The sequence below is a fragment of the Sinocyclocheilus grahami genome, unplaced genomic scaffold (assembly GCF_001515645.1).
Source record: "Sinocyclocheilus grahami isolate Dianchi unplaced genomic scaffold, SAMN03320097.WGS_v1.1 scaffold694.1, whole genome shotgun sequence".
Classification (NCBI taxonomy): Eukaryota; Metazoa; Chordata; class Actinopteri; order Cypriniformes; family Cyprinidae; genus Sinocyclocheilus; species Sinocyclocheilus grahami.
In genome coordinates this window covers 234,810-245,759 of record NW_015505873.1, presented here as the reverse complement: position 1 = coordinate 245,759, position 10,950 = coordinate 234,810, and positions in this window count along the sequence as shown.

The following is a 10,950-nucleotide window of genomic DNA, read 5'->3' as shown; positions in this document are numbered from 1 at the left end:
AAAAAAAAGCAAATCCCTGCACAAACTGAAAGAAAACAAGTTGACAAAAAGACTGAATCCAATATTTGGTGATAAGTTATCATAATGAGACATTTACAAGCAATTTTAAGAGGCTAGCCATTTTTTCCAGAAATACCAAATTAGGATTTTCAGATTATAAATTCATCTTTTGACTGGTGTTTAATGTAAAGAACTGAAGATGTGTTCTGATCGGCCAGCTCAGAGCTGATTTCAGTCTTTCAGTCATGTCGATTATTTAATTTCTTCTTTTGTTGATTTGATGACACATGACTGTGCTGTCCTCACATCTACAGACAGTCTTGAATCAGGCATGTGCAATTAACAATTAACAAATGAACAGTTTCTACATGATTGGCTCATCAGTCATGGCAAGGCGCTCCAAATGTGGCTTTTGTTCGGAGCGTGTCGCGCTGATGCTGCTGATGCATGAATATCAATTCTCAGATGAAACTCTCGTGTGCATGTCATTAAGATCCCAAAAATGACAGTGTTTGTTATTCCCAATCATGCAAGAAAAAAAGCAGCATTGCATTTGCTGTCCAGAGCGGGAAAACGAACATTTCATGCACACACGCTTCCAAAAACTGCACACAGAAATAAATAAGTAATCACCTTTGGTTCAGATCTTTGGCTGATTGCAATCAGCACGGCTTATTGTCCCGCAAAGCAATCTGCCAACCTTAAACAATGGCCTGCACTCGCAACCAGCCCACGGCGAGAGGTTTTACTACTGTATTATACGTCTGCTCTCCTGATAACAGCGCTGTGTGTTCTTTAAGAGCTGTAATATGACTGCAGGGATGCTCTAATGACCCACTGAATGAATCTCCATATTGATCACCTTCTCAAAACCTTTTAAACCATCAATACCTTTTAGAGCTCCACTTAAGGTTAAGGACACGTGTGACCTCTTGTTTCTGTGCAGACGGATATCTAGCTGACAGAAGGTGGCTTTTGTAACGGCACACTTTATCTGCGACCGTACAAACACCTGTGTCATGCGTGATTATCTTCATATATTCGTGTCAAGTCGAATGCAAAACTGAAAGTCAGCAGTCTTGGGTTGGTTAATGCGACATGCTTATGGAGGACTGATTAATTGCCTTCGCCGTGAATCTGAAACTCCAACAGAGTAATGGATTTTTATCCATAATCCTCCAGTGTTTGTGCTCCATCTTGGCCAGAGTCGCAGGTAAGACGTGTCAGAACAGATATTTGTGATGGGATTTACGTACAGTCCTGTAAACTGCCATTGTAAAGGACGGAAAGCTCACCAATTGTCTTAGTGTGAAGAACACTTTTCCTTGCACGCTCAAGGTTCTTCAAGAAACCATCAATGCCAATGAAGAACCTCTCATTTTAAGAGTGATATTGACTGAATGTGTGTGTTTTTATTTCTCCACAGGAATTGTAGAAGAAACACCATCCAATGTTTCCATCTACATATTTTTTAATGTACATTTTGGGATATTACATAAAAAACACTGGACGAAAATGCCAAGATGAAAACCCGCACATGAACTACAATGGAAACATGTTTACCGAACAAAGTCCTGGATGCCCAACAAAGGCCTCAACAGATCATGTGATTAACTATCGATAATAGATTGGATTGGATAATGGACCAGTCTAATCACACACCATCTCAGATATTATTCTGTCATCAAAACAATTTAGTATAATTACTTTCCATTACTTTCTCCCATGATTGCATACCCAAACATCAGGCATCCAAATGCAAGATAACACAACAGCGTTTGTTATTACATTGATCTGCATGTGCAAAGAGCTACATTGCCTTGCAGCAGCTTCCATTTTTATTACTGATATTTTACACCAGTTTCCCAGGAAGTGGAAATTCTGTTCCCTTAAACACGCAAGATAGAAACAATGCTTTATTGGCATGATATATGCAATTTTTCCCACAAGTTCACAACTTTGCATGGAGGCATTGCCTTTGGAAACACTAAAAGATGTCGTTTTGTCCTGATCTGTGAACTCCACTCGTTGCATTTTGAAGTCAGCATGACAAATTCAGCGCTAGTTCCCTGCTTACTGTCCTTGACACACTTTTGCAAGGTGGACACAGTGACCCCATCAGCGGGCGCAGTCCAGCTCCCCAAGGACAGTAAAGCCCAGCGCCTCGACCGCATCCATCTTTGCGGCCCGCCGCTCCACGCTCCCCTTCAAACGCCGTGGGCTCCCCTCCTGATAATTCCCCATCCACCTTTGATTAATGCCTGTTTACTTCAGCAGGTCAAACCATTTCAGTTTGAGGAGGGGAGAAATTATGTGAAAGAAAAGTGCAATTACTCAGGGCTTCAACCTGCCAGCTTCAGGTTAAAGGACGAAGACTCACGGAAGCCGGTGGAGAAATCTCAGCTAATAAGGGAAGTTACTGCTCAGATGTTAGACCTGCAGAACTTGGTTACGTTTGTTTAAAAGATCAGCTTTTGTCATGTTTCTCCTTTATTTCCTCAGGAGAAATAAAAACACATGAATGAGTCACTAGCTGTCATAAAAATAAGAGTATAGAGCTATCAAATGCTCACTTGTTTGAGATTATATTGAGATGAATTTTGATCGCTGACTATACAATGCAAAAAAAAAAAGTTCTTATTATTTTCCAGTACAAATACACTACAAAAATGATTCTTAATTAGTATTTTTGTTTTGTTTTTCAGTACAAATATCTAAACTTTCTAAAATCAAGAAAGACATTTAATTAAGAAACAAAAGGACCTACTATATATCTGAGATTGTTTTTACCGTGTTTGTGACGGTATTATTATAGCTAACTAAAACCATTTGAAAATAAATATAATTTAACACAACAAAATTAAATAAAAAAAGGAAATAAAAAATAATATTTTTCAACATTTCTCATTATCATTTAGTTTAACTTCTTAAAATAACTACAACTGAATTAAAAAAAAAAACTAAAACCTATACACATATCTTAAAAAAATAAAAACTAATAAAAATGATACAACAAAATTACTAAAACTTATAAAAAATATAAATGTAAAGTAAATACTATTAATATAAAATTAAATTAATCAAGAAAAAATAATAATAGTATCTCAGTTATACTAAAATAACACTGGCTTGTGATTACAGGATAAAATTATTTATTTAAAAAAAATTCGACCTGATAAAATATTTTAGATCTTGGCATAACTAGATATATATTCAGGTCTAGAAATCACATTTAAGTAAAAACTTGAAACTACTGATCCCTGAAACTGATTTTTTGACACTACCTCTGATTTATCTGTAAAGCTGCTTTTGCCATTTATATTATATAAAGTGCCTTATATAAATATAGTTCGAAAATATACATGAAAAAATATAGTTGTTGAGGAACTGTATTAAAATAAGAAAAATGTCTGTTCACATCTTGATTTTTAGTTTATTTTCAAATCTGTTTTGTGTTCATTTCGATTTAAACTTTAAACCATCTGGTTGCTCTAAATGAGACAAATGTGAGATTCCTGGGACCATTTTCTCAGGAGAAACATCTGCGATGCATGAGACTTCAGCAGAATGAGAGAAATATTGGAGTTATTAACGAGTTGTCGTTGGTGTTTTTGTTTCCTGGAGGCTCAAGATGTCTTTGAGCATCTCTAGAGGACACTTCTGGCCCTTCCTCTGAATAGGAGGTCATTGTGTATGGGGGCAGGTGAGCAGAAGAGTCTCCATCTGTGTTTGTGGGTGTTTGTTTGTTATTTGGACGGCGTTGAGGAGGAGTGAGTGCATCACGAGGCTTCGGTGCCAGTGTTTTTGGTCATGCACGAATGCATGCATGCAGGTGGGCATCAGTTATGAAGAAATAAACAAAAAGCTTTCATGTTCTTAAAAAGGTCACGGAGACTCTTTGATATTGACTCATGCTGCTTGTTCACCGAGTGAGGGATGATGAGGGTCTCTCGTGTTCTCCAGCCGTTTCTGCACACTTTTCTCACATGCTGATGGTTATTATGGACATGTGGCGGCTCGGTCCCGTCTGCGTGTGGGAGTGCATGATGGTCTATGAAGACACAGGATGGGCTCATTAGTCGCCGGAGGTAAACACAAGCACAAAGACACCGGCTGAAGGTAATGATCTGTTTGCTCTTCATCAATCCCACACGCACACAAAGCAGCACTGTAAGCTCTATTTACTGCTGTTTGCTAACAAACTACTCACCCTGAGTACTAAACTTTGGCTCGTCACTCGTCTGCGAGACTGGCAGAGATGATTCCTCAAGTCATGCAGTCAGATGAACTCAAATCAGCCACATACGGCAGCAATGTTATGAGAGCTGCTCATTCATTCAGAAAATGCAAAAATTGGAGGAAAAATATAAATATGAAGGTTAAAATGAGTTCTCACAGACAAAGATACAAGAAACAAATATATATGAAAGGGTTGGCAACAGTGTTATTTTAGTTCATCGAGATACTAGTTTTTATTAATTATTTAAATAAAAAAATGCTTTACGTAAAATGATCACAACAGGTGCATAAGAAATAAAAGAATAAAAAATTATGAAAATTACATTTAAGTGCATTAGAGTTAAGAGTAAAAAGGGAGGAATACATGAATAAGATTCATGTCAAATATTGCTTTTCCAAATCAGTTTTTTTTTTACATTTTCATTTTTGTTCACAATTTTGTAATTTGGTAGTGCGTGCTTTTGTCACTTTAGCAGTTGTGTGTGTGTGTGTGTGTGTGTGTGTGTGTACATATATATGAAACTGGCTGAAATGTATTATTTTTTTTTTATTGTATATTGTTTTTAGTTTTAGTTATAATAACCCTGTTTTGATTTCATAATGACTTTAAATATGTCAATGGGTTGCTTATAGCATAATTATATAATGCAGATTTTTATAATATGCCAAATTAGTTCAGTGAAGTTTTCACTTTATTGTTGATCAGTCAGAGTAGTGCCACACTGAGATGTGTTTGGATTGTTAGTCGTGAGTTAATGCTGTATGTGGAGGTGCGTTTAGACCACACCAGCACTTTATTTCTCCATGAAAACAATCCTAAGAGAAAACAGGCTTTCTCTGGTGCGTGAGCTCTGTCAGGACTGACCTTTTTACTGCTGTTTTTATGGCTGTGCTTCAGCTTTGATCCGCTGCTGAATCACTCGCCACCAGGTTTGTGACATCTGACGATACACACATGAGCTCTCACACACATACAGCTCACTCGAAAATAGGGCACAGTGTGCTGTGTTAATATTGAAGGAATTTTCCATATTGATTTTTTAATTATGCTTTGTGTGTGTTTTAGGGTTAAAGGAAGAGTCCTAAACTTAAAGGAATAGTTCACCCAAAAATGAAAATGTGCTGACCCTCAAATCCAAGGTCACAAGTAATCCACAGCACTCCAGTCCATCAGTTAACCTCTGGAGAAGACAAAAGCTGAAACAAATCCATCATAAAGACGTTTTTAACTAACATACGAGTCCATAATCCATAATAAAGCTTCCTGCAGTGAAAAAGTGCATCTGCTGTTGTCTCTCACATCAAAATTCAGCCACATATGTGTTTAGAGCTGTTTAAACGCTGCTTGATCTGTGCAGATTTCTCTCCTGATTCACACCAGAACACTTTTTCACTGGAGGAAGCGTTATTATGGATTATGGACTCAATGTATTTTAGTTAAAAATGTCTTAAAGGTGACATATTATGCCCCTTTTTACAATATGTAATATAAGTCTCAGGTGTCCCGAGAATGTGTCTGTGAAGTTTCCGTTCTCAAAATACTCCACAGATCATTTATTATATCATTTTGAAAATGCCTATTTGGTTCTGATTATCATGTTTATCATGCTGAAATCATGCGTTTTAAACCATATGAGTTTAAACTTCTGATATAGGGTTTTCTGAGCACACACATCTGAAGCACATGCACAGAGAGCGGCTGTCACAGCATGTGAGTACTAAACTAAGTTCTCATTCACACACAAGTTTACCTTAAAAACACACAAGTTACAAAAACAGTGGGTTATGTCTGTGAAGGTAAACAGCTGGGAAATAAATCGCTTGTTTATTTTAGATCTGTGTGGCAGCAGCAATATACAGTAGCCGAAATAAATCAATAAATGCACTGCTCTGTCGTCTCCTCTGAGGCTGGGACTCTAAACAGTGTTCTGAGCTCGTCTGTGCAGCCAAACACAGAACAGTTAGCGTGTTTTGCTCAAACTTTCGCCATGGCATTAGAACTGCTAGACTGTTGTCGCTTGCAAAATCAAAATGACGGCGCCTTGGGTGTAAACTTACAGATTAAGGGGCGGTGATTTTATAATGAGATCCCTTTGCCACGTCACCAAGTGAGCGAAATCACACGTTTTCTCAGACGCTTGCAGAAAAAGGCTTACCTAAACAAAGTGATTGGGTTAATCTTTTTCACATTTCCTTGGTTGGTAGATGCACCAGGGACCTGATTACAGCACTTAAAACCTGGAAAAGTCAGATTTTCATGATATGTCACCTTTAATGCTGGATTAGTTTCAGCTTTTGTCTTCTCCAGATGTTAACTGATGGACTGGAGTGCTGTGGATTATTGTGATGTTTTTATCAGCTGTTTGGACTCTCATTCTGACGGCACCCATTCACTGCACAGCATCCATTGCTGAGACACTGATGCAGTGCTACATTTCTCCAAATCTGATGAAGATCAAACTCATCTACATCTTGGATGATCTGAGGGTGAACACGTTTACATTTTTGGCTGAACTATTCCTGTAAGTGGGTTTTTGTATTTCATGCGGTCTAGATCATGTTTGAATCAGAAATCAGTGTGTTTTAGATAGAAACCCTACAAGATGACTGATTCTGAAGTGTTCAGTGGCATTCAGCCTAAACCTCGTTAAAATTAGCAAAACTGAACAAAGCATAAAGAAGGAATGTTTTATATTGTATAATGTTATGTCTTGTTTTGCTCGGGTTTCCCAGCAGACGCTGTTCGGTGGTGTTATTTAGCAACTTTTAAATGCTCCAATGATGTAAATTACAAGAAGATTACTTCTCATGATTACAGTAATGGTGAGGTGAGACGGCGAGCATATTTCGCGTGTTAGTGGGCTCCGTCTGTTTTTGCGCAGTGACTCACTGTGGCGATTAGCAGGTAAATTGATATTTTGACCGGTGGTTTTTTTTGTCTTACAGGAGAAACGCCGTAATGGAGGTGGACTGTAAATAAGCAGAAGGCCTTCTTGACAAATGAATCCATTAACATTTCCCAGTGTCGCCTGGCAAGGAGACTTGCCGTTTATGGGGCAGAAAAAACAGGCCTGTAAATCTGACGATCGGCGGAGACCTGAAACACTTTATCTGGCTCTGAAATGGCATCTTTATCTGCTTAAATTAAGTTTTGATTCCTTGCCACATACGGTGTTGCAAATCACTTTTAACGCTGATATCAAGAGTGGCACTAAAGTCAGCCTGTGGCCATGAAAAACTGCTTTTTATTTTGTAGCATCCTTGTGTTGTGTCGGTCCGCATTTAACCCCTGCATATTCTCTCAGCATAATCTATCACAGAAAGATGCTCTAAAAAGTCATTGAGTCAAGGTTTATGGGCAGAATAAATTTCCAATTTAAATTTGGTTTTACCACCGTGTGTCAGAGAAGGATTCCCTGACTTCTGTTTCACTTCATAACGCCGGCCTGAATTCAGCGCTTTAGAGACGCCGAGATTGATGGAGTTTTTTTTTCTCAAGGACGCCCATCATTCGCTCAGACTGTTAACGTCTTTGTTAACGGAGGAGAAGAGCTGTCGCCAATGACTGACAGACCTTTCATCGTTAGCAAACGCTGAGTGACAGTTTGGGGGAAAAGCATCAATGAGCTGAGAGAGGTGAGTTTATGTTGATGTTGCTGTTTAGGTTTGATAAGAGCAGAGCTTCTCAAGCGGTTTGTCATCAGGATTTACACTGAAAAATAAAACTGGTGTGGAAACAATTCCCATGTAGAAATTGCAAGTAAATTTCACAAATAGTTACAAAGAATTGGCAATAACACATTGAATTAAAACACATTGAATTAACACGTTGAAATTTTGAAGTAGACAAACCAAAATAGCATTTTCTTGTAACATGCACTCCAATAATTCTGTTTACAACATTGAAAAATTAGTTTTACAGTGTAGATTTTACATCCAGGATTAATATAGTTCACTAAAACTATATATATATATATATAAATTGTTGCTTGAAATAAAATAGACAGTAACTGAAAAAAATAATGTGCTAAAAATAACAAGAATTTAAATAAAAATGAATACAAACTATATATATATATATATATATAGAAACAAACCACTAAAAATGACAAAAACAAAATTACAAAAGCATTAACTAAAATTTAAAAAGTATTTCCATTATTTAAAACAGACACTAAATAGACATTAATAAAATAAAATAGACATTATTGATATAAAATAAAATATAAAAACCTTTTATTTCAACTTGTCACCAAGGCACATTTTCTCATTTTAATTTAGATTAACTTTTTGTACTGAATTAACTAAATATAAAACTGAAATTAAATGATTAAAAACCATATATATATATATCTATGAAGAGTTCAGATGCAAAAGCCTCTAAGTGCCGTCTGAAATTTTAATCTAAAATTAGCATTTTTATCATTTTATGTGTAAGTTCAGTAATTTACTCTAATGGCAATGTATATGTGCTTTTTTATGCAATTAAAGTGAAATAACTGAACATAAATATAGGAGCCTGATAACAATGCTTATTCTAGAAGAAAACTTCCAACGGCACTTAGAAGCTTTGCATCTGAACTCTTCATATATATATATATATATATATATATATATATATATATATATATACAGTATATACTCTATACTGTATATACTACATATATATATATACACACACACACACAAAGCAAAATTAATAAAAATGATGAAAACACAATTATAAATTGCTAAACTAAAACTAAAATGAACATGGAAAATTAAAAACTGAAATATTAGTTTAAAATAATACTATCCCATCAATACTAAAATAACACTGTTTACATCAATTGCAACTCAACACAGTGTCAAATTGAAATTTGTTATCTGTTCATGATTTTCCCTTTAGCTAATAATTCCCACACATTGGTTATGCTTGAACCATGTTTATAGCTACTTACTGCAGGTGAGCTCATATTTTATATCAGCTGGGTTGTATTATTATTATTATTATTATTATTGTTTAATTTCTATGTGCAGAGAGAAAAAAATCCTTTGTGTGACAAATAAAATTAGATTTTTTTGTGTCTGATTTGATTTCTATTTGGCATGAATTTGCACTCTGCATAACTGGACTCGTGACCTTTGACACTGAAAAGCTTGTAAAAGCTGACGAGTTATGATGTGCGTTTCACATTGCTTTTCTCCTGCTGTCTGTGGCCCCTCAGAACCTATTTCTGGATTGACACGGCTGCAAAACATGAGGAGTCTATTTACTCACTGCTGCTGCTGATTAATATCAGGCCAATTAATAAAAGCCTAATGGATTCTTAACAGTTTTACCGCCATATCAATAAAAAACGTACTTCCGCTAAATGGGGCATATGCAAAGAGCACTAAATGCCTTATTTATGCATGAATGTCAGGAGCATCTGAATTAATTCAGCTTTATCCCTCTTCGGTCTGAGGCCAGCCATTCGTTACTGAAGAACTGGACGAGCTCATGCCACATTACTGTGTGCTTTCACTACAGAATTTGTTAAAGGGTCATTCGCTTGAGATATCTGGCCTGGCAGTAAAATACCAGCCAGAGCCATTAGGTTTGAAGCACAATCCATCTCCTCATACTTTTAAAAAATGTACATTACAGTGACTCACAAAAGACACATTCATAGAGCCGATCGAGAGCTTCCATTGTGCAAAAACTCTTCAGATGCTCTAATATACGCTGGCCTTCAAGATAAAATGCATCTTTATATTAAGAGCAAATATTTAATGGTTTTATTTCTGCCCTCTAGAGGCTCCGTTCAGTCTTGGGAGTTTGTGACTTTTTGCAAAAAATCAGTTTGCAAACTTGCAGTTTGCATTTAAAGTCCGAAGTAAATCAAACCACACCATATGCAAATGTAAAATATCTGCATGTATTACATTCACATATATGAAATATATTGTCAAGTGAAGTAAAAACATGAAATCTACTAGAAATTGGACAAATTTGATATATTAACATATATCTAGCCCATATATGTAATACATTTTTGGACTTATATGTCATGTACATTTACAGTATATCATCCTAAAACTCATGAAACCCTGTTGATATTAAATAAGGAAATATAAGAGATATATAGCTAGATAGATGAATAAATATATATGCAAACAACATATGTACAAAATGTACGTTGTTATATATACTGTACAGTATGTATGTGTGTGTGTGTGTGTGTGTGTGTATATATATATGGAAAATACACATGGTTGCTACATATAATTGCATATAAAATATGTGCAATAATTAAAATATAATTTAATATATTTAGTATATAATTATATATACTGTATGGCATATGTTCATATACAAATTTGACTATGGGGATTTTATTTATGTTATAAATTTATATTTTCATCTACCCAGAGAATATATGTATGTTAAATGTGTATATAATATAATAATAATATATTCAAATGTATGCACCTTATAAGTAACATATATATATATAGAGCAATCTATGTAATATTTTACATTTCCATATGGGACTTCACATTTTAAGGTTAATTAGATTGCTTCATGAAAATAAACACAGTATTTAGTACAAATAATTTTACCAGTCCATAGTTACTTTTCTAATTTATTACTGCTTGCAGAAGTCACAAGTAAAAAAAAAAAAAGTCAATATTCTCCCATAAATGCATTTACCAAACATTGTGAATTAGCATAATGATAATACAGGG